The 22,856-nt window shown below is 44.6% G+C and overlaps 1 long non-coding RNA gene across 1 annotated transcript; it reads right to left on the bottom strand.

The window, feature by feature from the left end:
- Positions 1-11,705: 11,705 nt before the first annotated feature.
- Positions 11,706-13,071, bottom strand: LOC135107228 (uncharacterized). Its single transcript, XR_010271668.1, has 2 exons — positions 12,169-13,071; positions 11,706-12,052 (listed from the first exon to the last, which is right to left on the bottom strand). It is a non-coding gene; the product is annotated as an uncharacterized LOC135107228 (long non-coding RNA).
- Between the last annotated feature and the right edge of the window lie 9,785 nt (positions 13,072-22,856).

The following is a 22,856-nucleotide window of genomic DNA, read 5'->3' on the forward strand; positions in this document are numbered from 1 at the left end:
CTAGTATCTATCATGCCCCTTCTCCTCCATCTCCTCTTCCTCCTCCTCTTCTTCTTCTTCTCCTACTTCTCCTCTTCCTTCTCTTCTTTCTCCATATGTCCTAGGCGATGCAACACTCTCTTCTACCCTCCTCCTTCTTCCAATAAACATCATGCTCCTCTACTTACTCCACCTTACTCTTCCTCCCGCATCTACCAATGTAATAGCATACTCTACCTCTCCTCCTCCACCCCCACCCCCGTCTCTCCGCCGCCTAGGGTTGCTGGAGCAGAAGACGCTGGTGGACGCACGTGTTGCCTTTCCTCAAACTCACCCCTCTCTGTCGCTCACCCCTTCGCCGCCTTCCTCCACCATCCCCACTCCACTTTGCATCTATGTATCTAGTCATGAAATCGATTATCTTATTTTTTTTTCATTTTCGTATTATTGCCACTGTATGTAAGGAAAATTGCAGCGATGTTTGAACTGTGATAAGTAAACTGCACTTTTGACAGTGTAGTTTACTTTTTGATAGCGTTGAATTTAGTACAGGACCGGTGGTGACGACGACGATGACACTAGCAACACCGGCAACAACAACAACAATAATAACAACAACAACAACAACAACGACAACAACAACAACGACAACAACAACGACGACAACAACAACAACAAGAACAAGAACACCGACAACAACAACAACAACAACAATGACAACAACAACATTATACAAAGAACAATCTTGCATTATCTCTATTAGCAGCAGCAGTAGTAGTAGTAGTAGTAGTAGTAGTAGTAGTAGTAGTAGTAGTAATAATAGTAGTAAGAGTAGTGTTACTATTATTTTTGTCTGAACTTTATGTGTACCATCCCACACACGTAACCACAAAATTAACATAAACGCTGCAATACAAGTAAAGAAAAAAAAAAAGGTGCATGTGTGTGTCTGTGTGTGTGTGTGGACCGGTTCACACACACACACACACACACACACACACACACACACACACACACACGTTCGTTCGCGTGTGTGTGATGTACGTCAAAGTGCGTGCAGGGGAACTATGAGACACGTGGTTACACATTATTTACAGACGGAGGGTTGGCATTCCACGGAGCAGCAGGAGCATGTGCACTCACTCACGGCAGCAGCAGCGTGTGTGCGTATAGCTGTCGTGTGTATTTCCACTCATGTGCACCTCTTTCCGCGTGTTACCTTTCGCCAGTGTGTCTTATTTCGCACGAACGAAGTCATGAGTCAACTGGGCTTGTGTTTTCCTCACCTTTAGTGTGTGTGTGTGTGTGTGTGTGTGTGTGTCGTTGTCCCTACATCATACAGCTTTACCACTATACTTCTAACACACTTCTAACACACATTTATCACCTCTGATCACGTATATTGCTTTTACAGTTACAATTTCGTGTGTGTGTGTGTGTGTGTGTGTGTGTGTGTGTGTGTGTGTGTGTGTAGACCTCTCTTAGTCCCTGATCTTTTTGCATGTACGTATTTCTCATGTGTACGTACCCATGTGCACCTAATTCATGCCTACCTGAGCTACTTTTGTGCGCACCTGCCCTTCCGTGTCTGTGTGGCTTTGTGTGTACGTAACAGCTCACGTCCGTATTCGTGGTACTGTGTATGTGTTACATGTGTGTACGTGGCGTTTGTGTGTACTTAATCTCATGTGCGTATGGTCCTTTGTGTGCGTTTTTTCTATGTGTACTTAACATAGTGAGTACACGTAATGATAAGTAATTTTCTTTGTGTACGTCGATGAGTGTACACGAGTCTATGTATACACTGTTCTACGTATGCGTGCTTGTATAGTCAAATGTCACCGGTGTGTGTGTGTGTCTGTGTGTGTGTGTGTGTTTATGACGTGACGTGACAATGTTTGCTTGACCCCCTGAAGACCGTGTATACTTGAGCTGTAATACACACATTGCCTCACACGTCGCGGCACGTCAGTCTCTCGTGATAAGTAACACGCATAAATCCACCCAAGCTTGATTACAGGTGAAAATCCGTGCACATCTCACCTGGGCAATCACGCTCCCTAAGTCCCTTCATCACACTGCTCCTCACACCTTTCCACAAAGACCTAAAATATAGGCTCTTTGTTCTAATATTCATTGATGTTATTCTCACGTGAGACTGAAGCGAGGGGGAAGGGGTAAGAGGGCGACGGGACGAGGGGACGAGGGGAAGGGGTAAGGAGGGAAATCGAGATGGGAAAGGAGAAGTCAAGAGTAGAGTGAGAGGGGTGAAGTAAAAGAAGAAAGGTAGGGTGTCACGGAGGTAAGAGCTTCGGGTTATGTAAAGAAGGGAAGGAGGGATGTAAGTGGCGCAGGGATGCCGTGTGTGTGAAGGAAAGCGAAGGAAGCGAATAATACAGGGAAAAAGAAATAATGATACGTTGTTGGATAAAGAGGGAGAAGACTGATAGGGCAAAAATTATGACACAATGTAATTCAACATAGATAAAGCGAAAGGACAAAAAAAATAATGATACTGAATAATGAATGGAAAAAAATGGTATGAGAGAAAATCTGGTGTTGAGTCCGATGACAAGGAGAGAAGAAAAAATAAAATAGAATAAAATAAAAACTCCCGAGACACCACCATCACCCAGGCGACGGTAAGACCAGGACAACACTATATTTCCTGCTCACCTTCTGCTGCGCCTACAGATACATCACGCATTTTGTATCTCATATCTCTGGGTTGCTTTTCACCTTCATAAACAGCATGAGAGAGAGAGAGAGAGAGAGAGAGAGAGAGAGAGAGAGAGAGAGAGAGAGAGAGAGAGAGAGAGAGAGAGAAACACATATACTGATACGCGAGGTTCAGCTATGTGTTACATGGAGATTGAGACAGAGACAGCGTGCAACACAACACTTCGTCGCCAGCAATCACACACCACGATGCAGCAACTGTGGCTCGGCGGCTCTCACAAACACACTCTCCTGGGAGTCTTGAAGATCGCATGGCTCGGTAAAGACATTTTTCTCGCTGCTTCGGACCGTTTTTTGACCTTTCTTAGTATCCATGATAAGAGTTCACACACCAGTTCACGTCTCATGCTTCCACGTCACCTCACACCTTTTTCGGGAAGCTGTTCGTGTTAATTTCGTCAGTTTCGGGTTTTTCTTGTTGTCACGCCTTCTGTTCTTTAAATAGAAATAAAGACATTTGCCTCTAAACTAGATTGTATTACTTGTCTTTTTTTTAGATGCATATGATTCATTAGAGAGAGAGAGAGAGAGAGAGAGAGAGAGAGAGAGAGAGAGAGAGAGAGAGAGATGCGTGCTGTGGTTTCTGAATGCATGCTTGTGTGCTTGCGTGCGTGCGTGTGTGTGCGTGCATGCCTCTCCCTCAGTCTGTCCGTCTGTCTGGTTATCACAAGTGGCACGACTTCATGCAACGCGCCTTGTCCGAGAAATCGAGAACTGTATTAATAATGCTAATAATAGAAGTGAGGTTTGTGAAGACGTATAGACTGAGGAATGCAGAACTTCTTAAAGAACAAATCAAGCAGGACAAAGAGAGACTTTTTCATGTAAGAGGGACACTGGCATAGGGCAACAAAAAGGAGAGGGAAAAAAGTGACAATGAAGTGCCAGTCCCTAAAAATAAAGCCAAAAGACTTATAAAAAAAAAGTGTCTTGAAATCTCCCTTTTGAAAATTTAAGTTATGGGAATGTAAAAGAATGCATGGAAGAGACCCGAATAGGAGGAAGATAAGATTGTGAACACTAAAATAATACAAAAAGGAAAGACAGAGAGTAGAGCATGATGATTATTATATAGGAAAAACTAAACATAGATGGATGGTCGTTAAGTGAGTGTGAGTGATTTAGGGAAAATAAGGAAAGAATGTCAGTGAATGGGTGATTGAGTCAGTGAGTGAGTGAGAAAGTCAGTCAGTCAGTCAGTCAGTCAGTCAGTGAGTCAGTCAATCAGTGGGGGAAGGAAGGATAAGGTGTGTGTGTGTGTGTGTGTGTGTGTGTGTGTGTGAGAGAGAGAAAATGGGAGTATGCTTGAGCGAGCGAGTGAGTGAGTGGGTGACTGAGTGAGTGAACCTTGCGGTGAGACAGAGCGGCGAGGATTTAAGAGAAAATTTTCTGATTCGTAAGGCAAAGCAAAAACAATAAACGTGGATTGCCACACATAATTTCCGCCAAAAGGGATATTACATGCAACTAGTGTGGTTTTGCGGAGAGGAAGATGTGGTCGGGTGAGGATGCGGTTGAGGTGTCGTACCACTGTAGCTGTGTGTAGCAGTACGCCTCGTGGAAGTACTGGCGAGAAGTGGTGGTACTGGCAGTGGGTGGTTAGTTGGAGAAGTAGTAAGAAAAGGATAAGGGCGATGGAAGCAAGGGAAGAAAAAATAAAATATGAAAATATGTAATTCTGGGGAGTTGGAAAAAAGAGGAAACGCAATGAGAGAGGGAGGGAGGGAGAAAATATGACGATTAGTTGGGGGTGAGTTAAGAAGGAAGGGAGCACGCAGGTAAAGTTAACCCAATCAGTAGGCAGCCAATCAGCACTTCTTGGCAGGTAAGTTCGTCAGTCTGGCCAAGAACGTGACAGACAAACCCATCTATTAAGACTATGATTCTTCCCTCCCTCTCCTCGCCAGCCCTCCATCCAAGGGAGCAGAGGAGAAAGAAGAAAGGGGTGGGTGAGAATGAATGGAGGCGAAGCAGGATAAGTGTGTATGGCTAAAATAAATAAATCACAGAAGGCTCGTAGGGTCATAACAAGGCTTACTGTTAAGAAATACATGAGAACTGGAGAGAGAGAAAAAATTACGAACATTAAAGAGGGAGAGAACAATAGGGGAGAGGGAGACATTAAGGCAGGTAAGGGAGAATGAAAGGCGGAGAAAGAGAGAGAGAGCATTCCGACACTCCCGCTCAACACACCTGACAAGTCGCCTCGCTAGCCCCGCCTGGCACCCTTCCGGCCCACGCTAGCAGCCCTACGCATCGCCCCGCCACTCCTCGCTCTGCTGTAGTGTTGACTGAACCCCCACCCCCCCGCCTGCCTCCCTTAGCCATCTCCTACTACGACCTTCCTCATTTCTCTTCTATGTATGTGTCCCGCCAGTCTCTCTCTATAATATTCTCTTCCCTTCACACTTACGTTATGCCTTCATCCTGCTGCTTCTTCCTTCTTTACGTGCTCTGCCTGCCTCCGTCCCTCCCTCCTTCATCATCGTCCCGCCTCTCCTCTCCTCTCCACGTGCCGTCTCCATCCCTCCCCTCCTGTCCAGCCTTCCTCTCCCTCCTTCCCTTCCTACGTGCTCTGCCTCAAATCCTCCTTCCATCTCTCCTTGATTTCTCGGTTCTCCTTCCCCCCACGTGCCCAGCCTTCTGTCCTACCGCCGCCGCTGCCTGTGTGGGATGGTGTGGCCGCGGGCAGGTAATGAAGCACATGCAGACACTGCGCGTTCCAGGTGTGCGGCCAGGCAGGTGCAGCTTCGTCACACAAGGTAATAAAGTCAGCACGTTTGAGAACATAATCTTATTTTAAATTGTGTATGTGTGTATGTGTGTGTGTGTGTGTGTGTGTGTGTGTGTGTGTGTGTGTGTGAGAGAGAGAGAGAGAGAGAGAGAGAGAGAGAGAGAGAGAGAGAGAGAGAGAGAGAGAGAGAGAGAGAGAGAGAGAGAGAGAGAGAGAGGGGGGGGGGGGGAGGGGGTTAGCTGACAGACAGACAGACAGACAGACAGACAGATTGAAAGATGGAAAGAAGAGTACACAAGTAGAGAGACAGACATCACAAAAACGTTGCCAATGATGACGATGATAATTATGATGGTGATTACGATGACGATGATGACAGACTGAGAGATGAGAATAAGCCGAAAAAAGACAGACAAACAGAAAGACAAGTAAGCAGACAGGCAGGGAGACATATACACAGATAGAAGAAGAAAAGATGATGATGATGATGATGATGATGATGATGAAGACCGACATCATCATCAAAGCCAATAACAACAACAACAACAACAACAACAACAACAACAACAACCACTGCCACCACCACCACCACCCGGCAGCCGTAACGAGCGGGGCGGTGAAGGGTCCTGGTGGTGATACAATTATTTACGCGAATTGCTCCTCGTTTCTCCCCAAATCATATAAATATTTCGGCGTCCATTCCTCCGCCGCCACAATAACAGATAAGCTCCAATTGCCGAGCCATCAGATCCCCCTGTCCCTCCTTCCTTCCCTTTTATCCCCTTCCTCCTCATTCCGAGTCGTCTCCTTTCCTCCTCTCCCCTTGTCTCCTGTAAGCATGGCCCGCCCTCAGCCTCACATCCACAACCGGCTCATTTCTTCTCCTTCTCCTTTTCTGGCCCCAAAATACGCCATTTCCTGTGTGCAAGTCGGGTTCATTCCATTGCAGAAGAAGTGAGTGGAAAAGGGACAATGACAAGAGCTGTAGCTTGTATCCTGAGCGACTGGACACGGCCACCTCTACTAACCACGTCCCCTCAGCTCCCCTCGCCGTGACAAATTCCCCCTCGACCCGCGACCACACCACCACGCAGCGCTTAATGGCTCAGAAACCCTGGTTATTGTGGTTATTGCGTGCTCTTCGTCCTGTCCTCTTCTCGGGATCTGCTGCAGAAGACGAGGGTGAATGTCTGGCCACACAGCACAGCCGGGACGATTGTGAGTGACCATCCTGCGAGGCCTGCACACAAGTAGGTTTTCAAGCGATATTGCAGATGCTTCGCGAGCTGCCTCAATGAGCTACAGAAATAAAGGTCCTCAGCATGAGCCACTTCTCACAGGCAGCCACCGGACTCCGAAAAGTGACGCCACTAAAAAACGGCTGGCGGAGGAAAGGAGCTTGCACCTGACTGCACTGCACGAGGCGGCGCGGATGTGAGATGGTGACGAGAGCTGTCCTGAGTATCATGTCCGTGAGACACTACAAACATTCTTTCAAGGTAGTCATGAAAACTACATGACAGCGTGTGGTGCTGAGAAATTATGATGATTTTTATGATAACTACGATGACAAAATAATGTGTAAGATAATGAGTTATTGTTATCTTTGTTGTACATTTCGTTTAAACAGCACCAGAAGTTTTGATGGTGGCAACGATACATGGTGAAGAGATGATTAATGTTCGTCCAGCGTTTCCTTCCCAATAAAAGAATAAATAAATAAATAAATAAATAAATAATACAGTATAATATTCACGGGAGATATGAATCACTGAAAAGTAGGCGAATATCCAGCGAGAGATAAGATGAATGGGTGTGGATCCTCCAGACGTATGCCATCGCCACCAGAGACACATCAATATTCTGACTCCATTAACACACAACATCACCAGCCTTCCCTAAAACACGCCTCCAAGACAGTGCGATCATGAGGGAACATTTTTCCTGCAAACAAGAAACCCTAAATAGTGAAGATCTCCAAAATAAAGGAACGTGTGCATAGAATGTGACAGAGTTGTGGCAGAGAAGGCTGAGTAAAGGTTGGAGTCAAGTCTGAACACCGTCTTTGCTATCACAGCCGGCTAGGAGCATCACCACCTCAACACACAATGCTGACTGTTTCAAAGTTTAAAATCTGCAGCTTCAGCTAAGTGGGTTTTTCTTGTTAACATGAGTACAGCATAAAGCAACTCACATAAAAAAGCTGCGCCCGCTCATAAACAGCCTCCAGTATCAGATCTAGAGCAATAACCAACAAGGAAAGACACACAGCAAGGACATGCACACAGGAACACTGCCACACCATACTATTTTCTCAAATGAATTCGCTTTACTTATCCACCAGAAGAAGTGAAGGACTGGGTACATGGTGAAACTGTAAAAATGAAAACGTCCACTTGCCGCTCTCTAATGAAAAATGATAAATAAATAAAATGCCAGATTCCCAGATATACGTATTTGAGTTCAGAAATCGATCTAACAAATTTATCGCTAATGTAAAGTGAAGGATGATAAGACATGTGCCACGCACAGCAACACATAAATTAAAGATATTAAGATATTAATCATTTATAAAAAAAAGAAAAAAAACGGACATATTAGATATGAGTGTGTGCAGAAATTTTTCCCTCACGGAGAAGGGTGAGTATATAGCGGGATAGCAAGAGGCGCTTCCAATGGCACTGCTGCACTAAAAAAATAAATAAATAAATAAATAAATAAATAAATAAATAAAATAATAACAATAATAATAATAATAATAATAATAATAATAATAATAATAATAATAATAATAATAATAATAACAATAATAATAATAATAATAATAATAATAATAATAATATTAATAATAATAATAATAATAATAAGAAGAAGAAGAAGAATAATAATAACAATAATAACAATAAAAACAATAAAATAATAATTATTATTATTAACAGTATGTAAATAAATTACTTAATTAATCAATGAATAAATAATTAAATAAATAAATAAATAAATAAATAAACAAAACAAAACAAAATACACTGGCAAAATAAATAAACATAAAAAAAAAACATTAGAATATATAGGGAGTCACAAGAAGCATACATATCTAATGACCGTCTTTATCTATACCTGATGTTCCAAGGCTCGCTATTGGTCGGCACTAACAGCTGATCACTGAGTCTGTTCCAGTCATCTATCACTGCCCTTGAGAACCTGATTTTTCCTTTTCATTTCTTATTTTTATTTCATCGAGCTTGAGACCGTTATAAAACCCGCTATAAACGAGGGAAAAAATAAATAACTTTGTGGTTTAAGCAAGATGAACGTATGAAGACAAGTTGCTCTTTGGCTGTGCAGGTATTTTGTATAGCTGACAGTCTGGATTTCTAGATCAACTTGGTCAGGAAGAAAAAACTTATGTGGAGTCGCTATAGAAAAAAGCTTAAAGGAATTTCACTTGAGGATATAAACATTTTCAAGTGAAACTTTGCACACATTGAGCTGCGTAAGTCATGCTAGAAGGAAGAGAGTGAACAAAGCATGAATAATTTTGTGGAAAGACTGCATAGGGAAACAGAGTTATAAGACATCAAAGGACATAAAAGTTTTATATCTAACAGAAGAAGCTGTAGTTAAGCGTCCTGTTGCAGCTTTATGAAGTTTTGTATTTCTTGTTGAAAGCGCTGGCTGTAGAAGGGCGGGGAAATGCAACGATGGAATGATTAACATGACAGTGCATAGGGCCCAGGTTTGATCAGGACCAGTGATAACCAGCGGAGAGAAAGGTTTTGGAACGCCACTATTTTACAGGTTTTGGGGAAGACCAGCTATTGTTCTCGGCAGCAGTAGTTGACTGACCAGAAATAAGACGCCTTGTGCTGTCTGTCCCGTTCAATTTTAAGAAATATTACAAGTGTGATATAAAAAAAATCCTCAGTGTTAGTAATCAGGGTAGGACAAGAAGTAACAGGTTCAAGATTAAAGAAGTTGTAATAAAAAAATGATAATAGTAAACTGGTTATCAGGCAGAGTAGTAGATGTATGACATGACCCAATAATCAGGTTGCTAATGCGGAGTCAAATGGGAGGTTTAAAAGAACATATAAATACATGGATAGGAATGACAAGTGGATACAGGTAGGCACGCTTTGTACCAGGACTGCCACGTGAAGGCTTCCTGGCTTCTTGCAGCTCCCCTTATGTTCGTGTGTTCTTATGTGACTCACCTTTTTATAACTTGGACAATTTCAGTGAAGAAGAATCGACACATTCAGAGTTTAATTGGCCAACTACATTAGAACACTTTCCTACTTAACTTGAATTGCGGGAAGGAAGAATTTCTCTTTCATTTTTATTATTTTTGGTAGCTTTTGGCCAACCTCCTTGACACGTGAAAAAAATCCAATCACCCCCCCCTGTCATAATTAAAGGAATAGAAGCATCATATTTGTACACACACACACACACACACACACACACACACACACACACTCACTAAGTAGATCGCAATCCACATTCCTGCAATAAATACAAACAAAAGGAAAGGACTGAATATCAAAACCCACGATTTATGGCGGTCCTCAAAACATTACATACCCTTTTATAACCTGCAGTGAACGCCGTCAGGAGTCCAGACGATCTTTAGAATTACACATCTTTCTACATCATTTCATTACGTGAACAGAGCGTTGGGTTTGATGTATTTGATATGCAGGAAATTAGTTATATCTAATTCTTTTTCTCCCGTCCTGAAAAGTTATGTTGTAAATTGCGACCTGTAACTGACAGCAATGATAAATCAAACATTTATATGAATATTATACGCGGCGACATAATTAACAGCAAGGAAAAGCCTCTAGGGATCCCCCAGCAATGCACTGGAGAACAAGACAATGTATTTCCCCAAGACCATGAAACAAAGATGCCCCAACAATGTAGACGAGAACAAGATAATGCACTTCACGCAGAACATGTAACAGAAAGATCACCCAGCAATGTACACGTGACCAAGGTTATGGTAATGCATTTCACCCACTCCACGTAACAGAAAAAAAATCCACCAACAATGCACAGGAGGACTAAACCACGTATTCCACCCACGCCACGTGACAGAAAGATGCCGGAACAATGTACACGTCAGCAAGGTAGTCATGTATTCTGCCCTGACGAAGCAGAAGGACATGTGTGTGAGATCATGAGGGTGTTACTCGTAGCAGGACGGTGTGTTGCACCCCTCGTGGCATGAACGCAGCTGTTTACATTTCTTATTGCTTCATACTCGTTGTAATTATGTGAGTGCCGTGTTTTTTTTTTTTTTCACATTAAATGTAGTACGCAATGCTCTTCACATGGTGGTGGTGGTAACAGTTGTAGTAGTGGTGGTGTTAGTAGTAGTAGTAGTAGTAGTAGTAGTAGTAGTAGTAGTAGTAGTAGTAGAAGAAGAAGAAGAAGAAGAAGAAGAAGAAGAAGAAGAAGAAGAAGAAGAAGAAGAAGAAGAAGAAGAAGAAGAAGAAGAAGAAGAAAAGAAAAAAAGAAAAAGAAAAAATGATGATGATGATGATGATGATGATGATGATGATGAGAAGAAGGAGGAGGAGGATGGTGAAGAAAATGAAAGTGGATTGCTCGTAATGACAGGGAGAATAGTAACAGTAATAGGAGCAGCAGTGGTAAAATAATAATAATAATAATAATAATAATAATAATAATAATAATAATAATAATAATAATAATAATAATAATAATAATAATAATATAAGAGTAATACCTGCCAGCGAATGAACACGTTTAAGTCACGTGAAAAAGAATCTTGATTGGGATATTGATGAAGCAAAAATGTTCTCCACACAGTTAATGATAATCTCCTCTTTTATAATCGGTGACATTTTCTGTACATTAATTTCAATCCTGTGGACATATATGCACAATAACCTTTGCATTACATTAATCTAGCCAACCTTTTTTTCCCCACACTAGTATTTTTCTTGCACACATGATCATTATTTGAGAGCTTATCATGATAATACTGATGCACTCTTATTTTCATTAGTAAAAGGTATTGTTTATTGTTATAGGTATTCTCCTTCCCTTCCTCCTAAAATATTTATACTTAACTGCTACTACTACTACTACTACTACTAGTCCACTAAAGCAGGAAACGGCACAGGAAAGGCACATTACAAGAGCAACTGTTTTCTTTCAAGCATGCAGAGGAGAGCTACGACAACGCTGATCCTGAAAATATGTTAAGTTGGTATATTTGAACTTTTGAGAAATTTAAATTGAGTATAAAATCAAAACAGGCATAGCAATACATCAAATATATCTGAGGCCAAGTGAAATAAGCAGCACATCCCAAGGTCTTCAAGGCTCCTTGCTGAGTCTAAACACTTCTGTAGTTCCTTATAGCACTTCTGAATCGCGTGTTTCATGAGGGCGCCGAAGCTACACACGTCGCCGGCAGGAGACACCGGCTGGAGGAGCAACACTTCGGGCGGGATGCACTAGTACCAGTCTTCGTCGTTGTCTTTCATCTAGCAGTTTGAAGCTTCCAAGACGCGACAGACGGCACCAACGTCGATGGTGTGGAAGACATAACTTTCAGGCTGTCCGCTGAAAGTGACGTTGTCCACCTTTAGGTTGTTATGAACACTTCCCGCTCAGTAGACCTCTTAGCGAGCTGCAGCAATGCTCACAAGAATCAAGAAAGCTCCTGACCGATAACTTACCAAGGTACTTGTCGCACGCATCCCCGACAAACTCCGGGAGGACTATCGGCGGATCCAGGCAGACAGGCAGAGTGCGTGGCACGCCGCCGACATCGTCAAGTTCCGGTAATACTCGGGCTTCCCGCAGCAGCAGCCACGGCGGACAAAAAGGCAGCAGGTTCTTCCAGGCAGTTCACTCGCCTTCGCGATGGATCAGCCGCACAGTTCCGTGGCTGCCGCTGCCTAGAATTGCTAAATTCTTCTAAAATTACAGTTGTGAAGATGACAGGAAAGGGATGCGTCATTATAAGAATTGTTTGTCGTCTTCCTGATCCCGCTTGTGCTCCTTTTCGTACTCCTCCTCCTCTTCCTCCTCGTAAAGACTTCAGTGTCTGTTGATGTTTTGTCTTTCTTTGTATTCCTTTATATTCCTCCTCCCCCATCCTCTTCCTCATCCTCTCCATCCTCCTCCTCCTCCTCCTTTTATTCATGCAAGTGAGACGACGAGGAAGTTCCACAATTCGTTTCGGTGACAAAACATTAAGCCAGCTGCATGTCCTCGCGGTGGTGGGCAGGGCCAGGTCTGCGGTGTCCAGGATCCCAGCGAGCAACACAGAAGCGTCAAAAGGAGCCCTGCTTACAGAATGCAGCCAGGAGCATCATGGTGTGAAACATGTATGTGTTTCATACAGGGACTAATACATTTAGGCCTGACGGATTCTTGTATCTTCCTTTATTTTCTTTTGTTCGTATGATGATGGCAGCCGCTCACTATTACAGCAGGTCTACCAAGGCAAGGTCTACCAAGTAATTGCCCGGAGCCGAAAGAATGTGGTGTATGGCGTGATGGCAGGAAAAATCGTTCTTTAAATGAATACAAGAAAACAACTGAGTATGTTTTTGCACTGGAAACCACAATCTGTTATGAAAAAGTTTGCAATTTTCTCCATTATTTTAGAAATACAATAATAGAAAATTATAAAGAAAATAATCGGCACAAATAAGCCCCATCGAAAACACGCACACACACACACACACACACACACACACACACACACACACACACACACACACACACAAAGCACAAAAGAGTTGTGCTCTTCTTTCAAATGGCTACCTTATTGTGGAGTTGGAGGCCGCTGGATGACATCAACATCCACATACTCACGCCCTCTGGCTGGCCGGGTGACTCGCGAGGAGCACACCTGTTCATCATGGCTTTCGTCTAAAATGAAGACCACGAATCACTACTTAACCATACAGAGTATTGCCGCAGCAGGTGCCGCGCCGTGACGCGGGTGCCTGCTATTCCTGTACTCGCACATGCCCGCTCCTCGCGCAGGCCCGGCTTGGGTAAGGAGGGAAGGGCGTCCCGGCGTGAGGAGCAAAGGAAGCCGGGGGCAAACTGAGAGTGAGGGGAAACACCAATGAGGAAAGAGGCAGGTTAGGGCTACTGGGATCGGCTGAAGGCGACGAGGAACAGACGAGGCAAAGGGACGACCAGCCTGGACGTGGCGGGTGCTGCTGCAGGCTGAACACTCCTTGCCACCCACTCAAAGACAGGACAACACGATTACTTTTAATGAAAGTTGACAAGTCTTAGAATAGCCATAGTCTACATTTCTATGAACAGAAGTCGTGTCTATCGTTACCCCTCGGGCGCGCCACCCCACCGTGCCCAGGCCGCCATGCTGGTGAATCTCCCTCCCGCCGAGTCGCAGCACCCTCAGCTGGCGGGAAGGTTGAATGCATCGGTAGCTGCCTTCCAGCTTCGCTCCCTCCCTGACTGCACGAGCACAGCCACTCACCGAGACGTCAATGTGGCTCAAGAAGACATTTGATTTCCAGGACATGATTTGTACCCAAGTCTGTGAGCGGAAAGGACATGAGCCTCGGATCAGGTAGGCTGCTTGTATCTGCTTTATCATATTAACGTGAAGCAGAGAAACCAGTATACATTCACAGGATACTTTTTACTGCCTGTCAACAACTTGTATTATATATGACGCAGACACGCAGGCAGACTCTATCATGTGCATATTTGGCGGTGGTGTTTTGGAATGATCATCTCTCCCCACCTATCACATTGTTAAGGCAACGACCCTGCAGGCTCCCAGGTACAGGCTGGATTGGCGGTACATCAGGGGACGGCTGGGTTACCAAGTTTCTATTGACGTAACACTTTTAAGGAATGCTGTCTTGATTTTCGCTTTGCTCCAAAACTAAGACACTTTATTTATTTATTTTTTTTTTTTTTCAGAATATTAATAATGTCCTTTTTCGTCTTCCTTGGTGCATTCATCCATTCCATCCATCCACCCATCCATCCAGTGTCTCCGGGCCCTCTATTTCCTGGCGTTGTTTTGGTTAATGTTGCTCTCTTTATTCTTCTCCCTTTTGTCCTATAGTCCCGCGCCCTTCATTCTCCCCTCGCTTCCCTTTCCCCCTGCGGCAAGGCCCCATCACTCCCATTTATTGCAGTTCACCACAATATTGACGCGCCATGGTCTCCCTCCCCTGCTAGCCCTGCCAACTTAGCCCTAAACAAGAAATACTGTTCCCCCTCTCCACTGAACCAACACTCGCAGCAAGCCTGACCTCAAGACTCAAGAACCTCGCGTCTAACACCTCATGTCCGTCAAAGAGTGGTATCCAACCCGACATATTTGCTTCAACTCGCACTACAAAGGCTCCCAAGGCGTCATCAAACAATACTAGCGACTTTGGAGAGTGGCAACACTGGTTCAATACCCTTAGGTCATACTTGGGCTGGTGCGTCTGACCGCCAGTTGATTATCAGGAGGGATTGTGGTTGTAGTGGTGGTGGTGGTGGGAGGCCTGAAAATGGTGGTGGAGTGAGGAAGAAGGGCTCATGCTGGGAGCTCTGATAGGGTTGTGTGGGGTGGGTGCGACAGGGCGACTCCTGGAGCTGTGGCAAGAAGTGTTCGGTAGCGGCAGGTTTCGTGGTGCTGTCGTGTGTTGTGTTGAAGCCGCCTGAGTGTGGCATCTGGTCCCGAGGCAGACGTATGAGTATGAGCCGACACATTATGTTGGTGCCCCACGCGAGCAATGGGGAGCAGCGACAGGGTGCGTGCGGCAGCAACTCCTGAACCCCCTGCAGGCTGTGGAGTCTGGCAGGATGAATGTGACGCTGCGCTTCTCTTGTCTTGCTGCCTCAGTTTCGTCTCCAGCGATTTGGCTTGGTTGGTCTCGTTGTTATAGTTGTTACACACACATACACACACACACACACACACACACACACACACACACACACAGATAAATATAGATAGATAAATATATAGATAGATAGATAGATAGATAGACAGATAAAGATATTTTGTTCACCGCAGCCTGGAGGTACTACATAAAAATAATCATTCAATAAACAAACACACACAAAAAAAAATGTTACTAATATTCTTGCAGAATTCCATAATAAAAAACACCAATAAAAAGTAAAATGAATAAATAAATACGGTGGAGATTATTATCACTGAGAAAGTTGTTAGAATACGAACTTTATTACAAATATGGCCAACTCAATCAAGATCCTGCACATCAAAGTTAACACATCGACGCCCACGATTCCAGACAAGTGGCGGTGTGCACGGCGTCCAGACACAACCCTCACCTTCCTGACATCCAGCACACAGCTCGCCAACCTCCGACAGATCCACAAAATTTATCTTCCAAGTTCCCCTATCCTTACTTTTCCTGGTCTCCCTTCTTATCCAAGTTTCAATGCATGGCGGAAACAGGAGTCACTAGTCTTCAGCAATGCATCAGCAAGTGAGCCTCTGAGCTGCTGAGGGCGACAGAGGCGAGGCAACGCGGGGAACTCCAGGAACCTCTGAGATATATGCATCTGCCAATCCACCAACAAATCTTTCTACATTATTAATCTGCTTCGTGCGATACATTTGTTTGTAAAGTCAAATAGAGCGCAGCCTTCAAGCGCACATGAATCTGCCTTGAATCTTTTTGAAGTGACCATAATTATCTGGCAAACGTAAAATTGCTCGATTTATTAAGCATCGCAAGAAAACCTATAAGTGAGTTGACCGGCAGAGCAGTCTCGTAGCTAGGCCGTTTTCCTCGGATACCGGAGTTCTGTTGAAGCCCCATCACCTTGGCTATCTATTTATGGAAGGCCTTGGACTAGATGACATTTGTATTTGAAATCAATCTAGACATCACCATCACCAACAGTAGGCCTGTGATTGCACCACGAAATTGATGTCACTTCAGCGGCCTAATCTTAAAGCAGATAAATAATTAAGTAAATAAATAAATACATAAATAAAACACTTTCAGATGTGGATAACCTTATACTGATAAAAATTACTTTATATCCTAACTATCAACAAATTCCATAGCACACAAACATCAAGTATTACTCATGACGGACTGTCGATTTTTTCTTTTTTTTTTCTTTTGATGGGAGAGGATCACATAGAAGTTTTCCGTAACTATAGCCATACAGAATCATAAGCAAAGCATTCTTCCTTTGAGGAGGTGAAGCAAGGTGACAGTGTTTAAGTGACGGTGTGGCGGTGTCCAAGTGAGAGTGAGTGTGTTCAACTGAGAGCGTCTAAGTAAGGGTGAGATCATCTAGATAGCAATGAGGGTATCCAGGTTCATAAAGTTCACAAGTTTACTGCCATACTTTTGAATTAGACAGAATTTATAATGATCTACATTTTGTCAGGCATTAGTCCGCCGAGCAGCTGCTGCCTGGCGAACAGGAACAGTACACAAGATATTGCAAATATATAAAAGGTAGATGAGGGAGTCTAGGTGGAACATCTAAATGGGGATGAGTGTCGAGGTGACTCCAGGTGAGGGCGGTGGTGAAGATGAGGAGAAAATCAAGGCAAGTTCTCCCGCACACAGTAGCCAGAGGGCGGTGGGGGAGAAGAACTTTGGCTTTCAAATTAAAACTATGAAAGGAGGAAAAAAATCACAGCAGAGCCGAAATCTCCTGGGCCGGAACAACCAGCAGCCGTCTTGGTGGAAAATACGGCGGCTCACCCAAGGCAGCACAAACATGATCTGCATAAATGTTTTACTGGAATAACACACACAAATTTGATATCGTGTTTCTTCGCCCACCAGCCCTGAGAGGGAAAATAATTCACGGGGACAGAGAAAAAATACAGATTCCCTTTCCCTTATTTTTCCCTGCATCTTGAACTATGCCTACGAGATACGAGTCCATAAAAGAGAATAAAAATATACGATCCTGCCTTTTCCCTTCTCTTGTAAATTCGGGAAACAAGAGTATTTTTGTGTAAATTAATGTAAACTGGAAGCGGCAAGCCTCTGACCCATGTTGACCTGACCCCGCCCGCTGTGTCGGCCTCGGGGCGGGAACAAACATGGCGGCGGGTCCAGGGGGGTGAAGGAGGGAGGGAAGGAGGGGGAACAAGGCCTCTGACGTGTTGAGGGAGGAAAGGCACCTTTTTCTCTCCCTCCCAGTTAATGGAGGCAAAAATTCCACGGTTACTTCTTCAGTGTCGTTTCATTTTTATATTTTTATATTGCTCTCTCTCTCTCTCTCTCTCTCTCTCTCTCTCTCTCTCTCTCTCTCTCTCTCTCTCTCTCTCTCTCTCTCTCTCAACACTCACCATCACACAAGGGCTGTTCTCCTCCTCTTCCTCTTCCTCTTCCTCTCCCTCTCTCTCTCTGAAACATGAAGTAAAGTAAAACTGAATGCATTCAGCAAAACAATACTACATACAAGCATATATATGAATAAAAAAAGAGCACAGCACACGACCACGTATAAAAACCAACAAAATATAATTGAATATATCACTTCACGAAATAACTTAACGCTGTCATCACACTGTAAACATTTAAATTCAGTTGCAGGATAAAAACACTCATATATTTACTTTCATCCTGTTTATTTTATCAATGTTTGTTTTCATGCACTTTTGATTCGCGCCTTTTCACAGCACGCACATCGCTTACATTTACGTGCCATGCAAGACTCAATTATACAATAGCTACGTGCATTATTGTTTCACCTCATGATACTGGCTCTGTTCATAATAATAATAATAATACGTATCGCTCTGTAGGATCTTGTTGTTGTTGTTGTTCTTGTTGTTGTTGTTGTTGTTGTTGTTGCTGTTTTATCAGGGCTCACCGCAACGGCAACACTCACGCCACAAGAAAATAGCTCGTGGAATATATATCTGACGAAAAAATAAAATTCCCGCTTGAAGGTACACGGCTTGGGGCTAAAGATTTTATTATTTAACACAAACACCCGCAGGCCGGAGGGAGAGAGGGACGGTGGAGGGAAAAGGAGGGACGGCGGAGGAATGGTACAGGCGGATGAGAGACAGAGAGAGGCATGGAGGAAAGGATAACAGGTAGGTAGTATAAAGGTGAAGAGAAACAGCAAGAAGCAAAGTTGCTAACATGCTTCAAACATGCATAACGATGTCATCAATGCGTGCGTGTACATGTGTGTGTGTGTGTGTGTGTGTGTGTGTGTGTGTGTGTGTGTGTGTGTGTGTGTGTGTGTGTGTGTGTGTCTGCGCGTGCGTGCTCGGCCTAGAGTGAAGGAGAGATAACACTCATGACCGCTCCTGACGCCGCCGCCGCCCAGAAGCTCCCGCCCCCCGTGCCTCGTGTCCCTGGCGGAGTGTTCCTTCTGCCGCTGCCTCTTATGGATATTGCCAATGTGCATTTTGGTGAAGAGGCTTCGAGGTCATTTGCATAATAGATCAGGGCGTCTTGTAGTGTGCCTTAAAAGGGCCCGTAAATCTGGCCACGGTATTCGGACACAAGATTGGTCACAGCCGATGTATTATTCCAGCTGGATGAAGGCGCGCCCGCTCCTCCCGCCATCTGTCCGCGTTAACATGAATTACCGGGGAATATGGCGTGAAGAGTCTGAACCAACGAGCACACCGCCTCCCTTATCACCCAATATCCTGGCCATCCTTCTCCCCGGCTACGGTAGGATCCATCCCGGGCTTCCTCAAGACGGTGGGTTAGGTCATTAGGGGCGGGGAGCTCCCCCCTGACGGATCCCGAAGGAGAGCCAGGGAGACAGAAGCTAATAGCCTGTACAGATCCCGCCGCACATGCTTCACTTGCCGCGTGTATTTCATTACTCGCCGCGGCATTTAAATACAAGGGAGCCATCAGAGGGATTAGCTGCACGGTGACTGGGCGAGAGGCAGGGGAGGCGGGGAGGCGCGGGAGGCAGGCGAGGGGCGGCGGCGGCTCTTAACTCGTCCATCTCAGGGAGTCGGGTTACAGGGCCCAGCGAAAGTTACTGCTGCTGCTGCTGCTGACCCTGCTGCTGCTACTACTACTACTACTATTCATGCTACTGCTGTTGACCCTACTGTTACTACTACTACTACTACTACTACTACTACTACTACTACTACTACTACTACTACTACTACTATTACTACTACTACTATTACTGCTCACGCTACTGCTGCTGACATTACTACTACTACTATTACTACTCATACTACTGCTGCTGACCCTACAACTACTACCACTACTACTACTACTGCTAACGCTACTGCTGCTGCTGACCATACTGCTGTTACTACTACTACTAATACTATTCATAAAACTGCTGTTGTTGTTGCTGCTGTTGCTGACCCCACTGCTACTACTATTGGTCTTACTCCTGCTAATTATGCTGGTAACCGTACTACTAATTATAAAACTTGCAGTAGTAGTAGTAGTAGTAGTAGTAGTAGTAGTAGTAGTAGTAGTAGTAACAGTAGTAGTATTAGTAGAAATAGCGTCATCATCATCATCATTATCAGCAGAAGCATCAGCATTAACAAAAACAGTACCCGCAATGCCAATACTTTCATCAGTAACAACAAGAACATCAGTAACAACAGCAACAACAACAGAAATAACAACTACAACAATTACAACAACAATTACAACAACAGGAACAACAAGAATTGTAGTAATATTATTATTAGTAGTGGTAGTGGAGAAAGAGGAAGAGGAAAAGGAAGACGAAGAGGAAAAGGAAGAAGAAGAAGAAGAAGAAGAAGAAGAAGAAGAAGAAGAAGAAGAAGAAGAAGAAGAAGAAGAAGAAGAAGAAGAAGAAGAAGAAGAAGAAGAATAGAAAGACGAAGGATAGGAGGAGGAGGAGGAGGAGGAAAACAAGAAAAAAAAACAAGAGAAAATATTAAAAGGAAGAAATAAAAAAGAAGAAAAATAAGAAAAAGAAAAAGGTACGAGGTATCATTAACGGTGTCATTAAATCACACATTCCACACCAAGACAACGTGACACACAGCAATGCCACACCACTCAGGGCGACACTGCCATTCCTCTTTACTGCCTCCCTACCTCCCTACCTCCTTCACGCTTCCCCTTTCCCCCTCATTCCCATTACTCCCCCACCTTATCCCCCTATCCTCTACTTACCCTTTCCTCCCTTCCTCCTCTCCACCCGACTACTCCCCACCCTTCCTCCATCCCTTGGTCCTAATGCGTCGCCCACCTCCAGTGATCGTTACTTGATGCCCAAATACTCAACATTCTTGGGCTCAGAGCCACTTAGGAGGTACCTGCGGCCCCTCATTAGCTGGCTGCTTCAGGTACCTGCTGCCCTGAAGTACCTGCTGACTTCAAGACCTGCCTAATGTTTTATAATTTAACCTTAAAACGCAGGGAAGGAGACCCAAAGCATATCGAGGAGAGAGAGAGAGAGAGAGAGAGAGAGAGAGAGAGAGAGAGAGAGAGAGAGAGAGAGAGAGAGAGAGAGAGAGAGAGAAAGCGAGAGTGGGTGGTTGGATGGGTGACTGTGTGTGTGCGCGTGTGTGTATCTTATCTGAGGGCTTAGAAAGAGTACTATTTCTTTTTCTAACACCAAAAATTGATTTAAAAGTAAAACCTTCCTCGGGCGTGTGGTGTGGTGTAGTGAGGGGCGGGGCGGGGCGGGGCGGGGTAGTGAGGCGGGGCGGGGGCGGGGCAGGATAGGACAGCGGTCTTCCTGGCCAGTAATCTTGACAACCCGGAGGACAACCTTAACCACACACCTTGCCTGTGCCCACACACGCTTCATTTGTTCCGAAAGACGCCGCCCAACCCTTCCCCTGGCCCCTCCCCGCCTTGCCCCTTCTGGCGGTGGAGTGATCAGAGGGCGGTCCCACTTTTACTCCCTCTCCCCACGCCCCGACATCTCCTTTTCCTCTTTCTCCTCCCCCTCCTCCTCCTTCTCCTCCTCCTCTTCACCCTCATCCCCCTCATCCTCCTCCTCTCCCCCCTTCTTCTCTTTCTTGTCCTAATTTTTCTCTTCATTCATACCCCTTCTCTTCTTTTTCCTCTTCTTCCTGCGCTCCTGACCCGCCTCCTTCTTTCGGTTCCCCATATCTTCTTTCTCTCATTCACTTGTACTCTCTCTTTCTCCGCCCCTCTTCTTCTCTGTCTTCACTTCCTTTTTATTTTCTTCCTCATTTTTCCCTCTCTTTATGTTCTCTAAAACCCTCCTCCTCCTCCTCCTCCTCCTCCTCCTCCTCTACATACATCATCTTCCTCTCATCCATTTCTCTCTCTCTGATCCACATCCCTGTCTGTTTGTCATCAGTTTCACTTTGGTTCATCCTCACCTGTCCCTTTATCCGTCACCGCTGCCTGTCTCCTCCTCCTCCTCCACCTCCTCCTTCTCCTCCTCCTTATCCGCCAGTCTCCGCCAGACAACCATCGCTGGATTGGAGGCCGGCGAGGCGAGTGCTGATGGAAAGGCAAGGCGATAACCCCTTCTTGACCCTCTCCTCCTCATCCTTTCCCTCCCGCCCTTCCCTTCCCTTCCCTTCCACTTGATAGCACCACACTGCCCTTTAAGTCCAGCTGGTCCTCCTCCTGTTTCCTCTGATGTCTTCCTAAGGTGCCGTCCACGGTCCCTCTCCTCTCCCCTTCCTTCCTTCCTTCCTTCCTTCCTCTCTCTCTCTCTCTCTCTCTCTCTCTCTCTCTCTCTCTCTCTCTCTCTCTCTCTCATGTTACTCCTGTTTCTGCTTCCTGGTCTTCTCCGAACTGGCATGTTTTCAAACTTGTCTCTGTTCTTTGATATTTTTTTTTTTTTACGATTGTCACTATTTTTCCTTTTTCAAGTTTTCTTTTGTCTTCATCTTTTCACTAGAATAAGCAAAAAAAAAAAAAAAAAAAATCAACACTAAAAAAGCACAGTCCATGATTTTTACAGCCACCTCACAATCAAGAGACAGGGAATAAAAAAGGACGGATTTTCAAATGTAGGATGTTTTGAAATGGAAGTATAATGATAGAAAGCGTTTAAGAGTGGCCCGTGATTAAGAAACCATGTCAGGAATAGCTGTGAGAAACTTAAGGTCAGAATTTCAACTTAACATTTTTTTTTTCTTTTTTTTTTGGCTTCTCAGTTTCCACTCAGTCTACAAGCAACAATCTCACCCTTACCTACACAAGTTTCTGAATAAATGCTACAATTTTCCCACGCAACATTCAAAGTTCTTCAGGACATATAACTTGTTCAATAATTTCAGTCTTATAGTTCTTTCTGTTCCTCTCTTTTGTTCAGTCAGTCAGTTAGTCAGTTAGTCAGTCCACTCCTGTACCAATCACGCCTCTCTCTCCTGCTGTTCCTCTTCCCGCCCCGGCACTCCTTCCTCCCTCCCTCCCTCCCTCCCTGTCTGCCACTGAGGTCTTCCCGCTCCTCTCAC

Source organism: Scylla paramamosain, chromosome 15, assembly GCF_035594125.1.
Source record: "Scylla paramamosain isolate STU-SP2022 chromosome 15, ASM3559412v1, whole genome shotgun sequence".
NCBI classification, from domain to species: domain Eukaryota; kingdom Metazoa; phylum Arthropoda; class Malacostraca; order Decapoda; family Portunidae; genus Scylla; species Scylla paramamosain.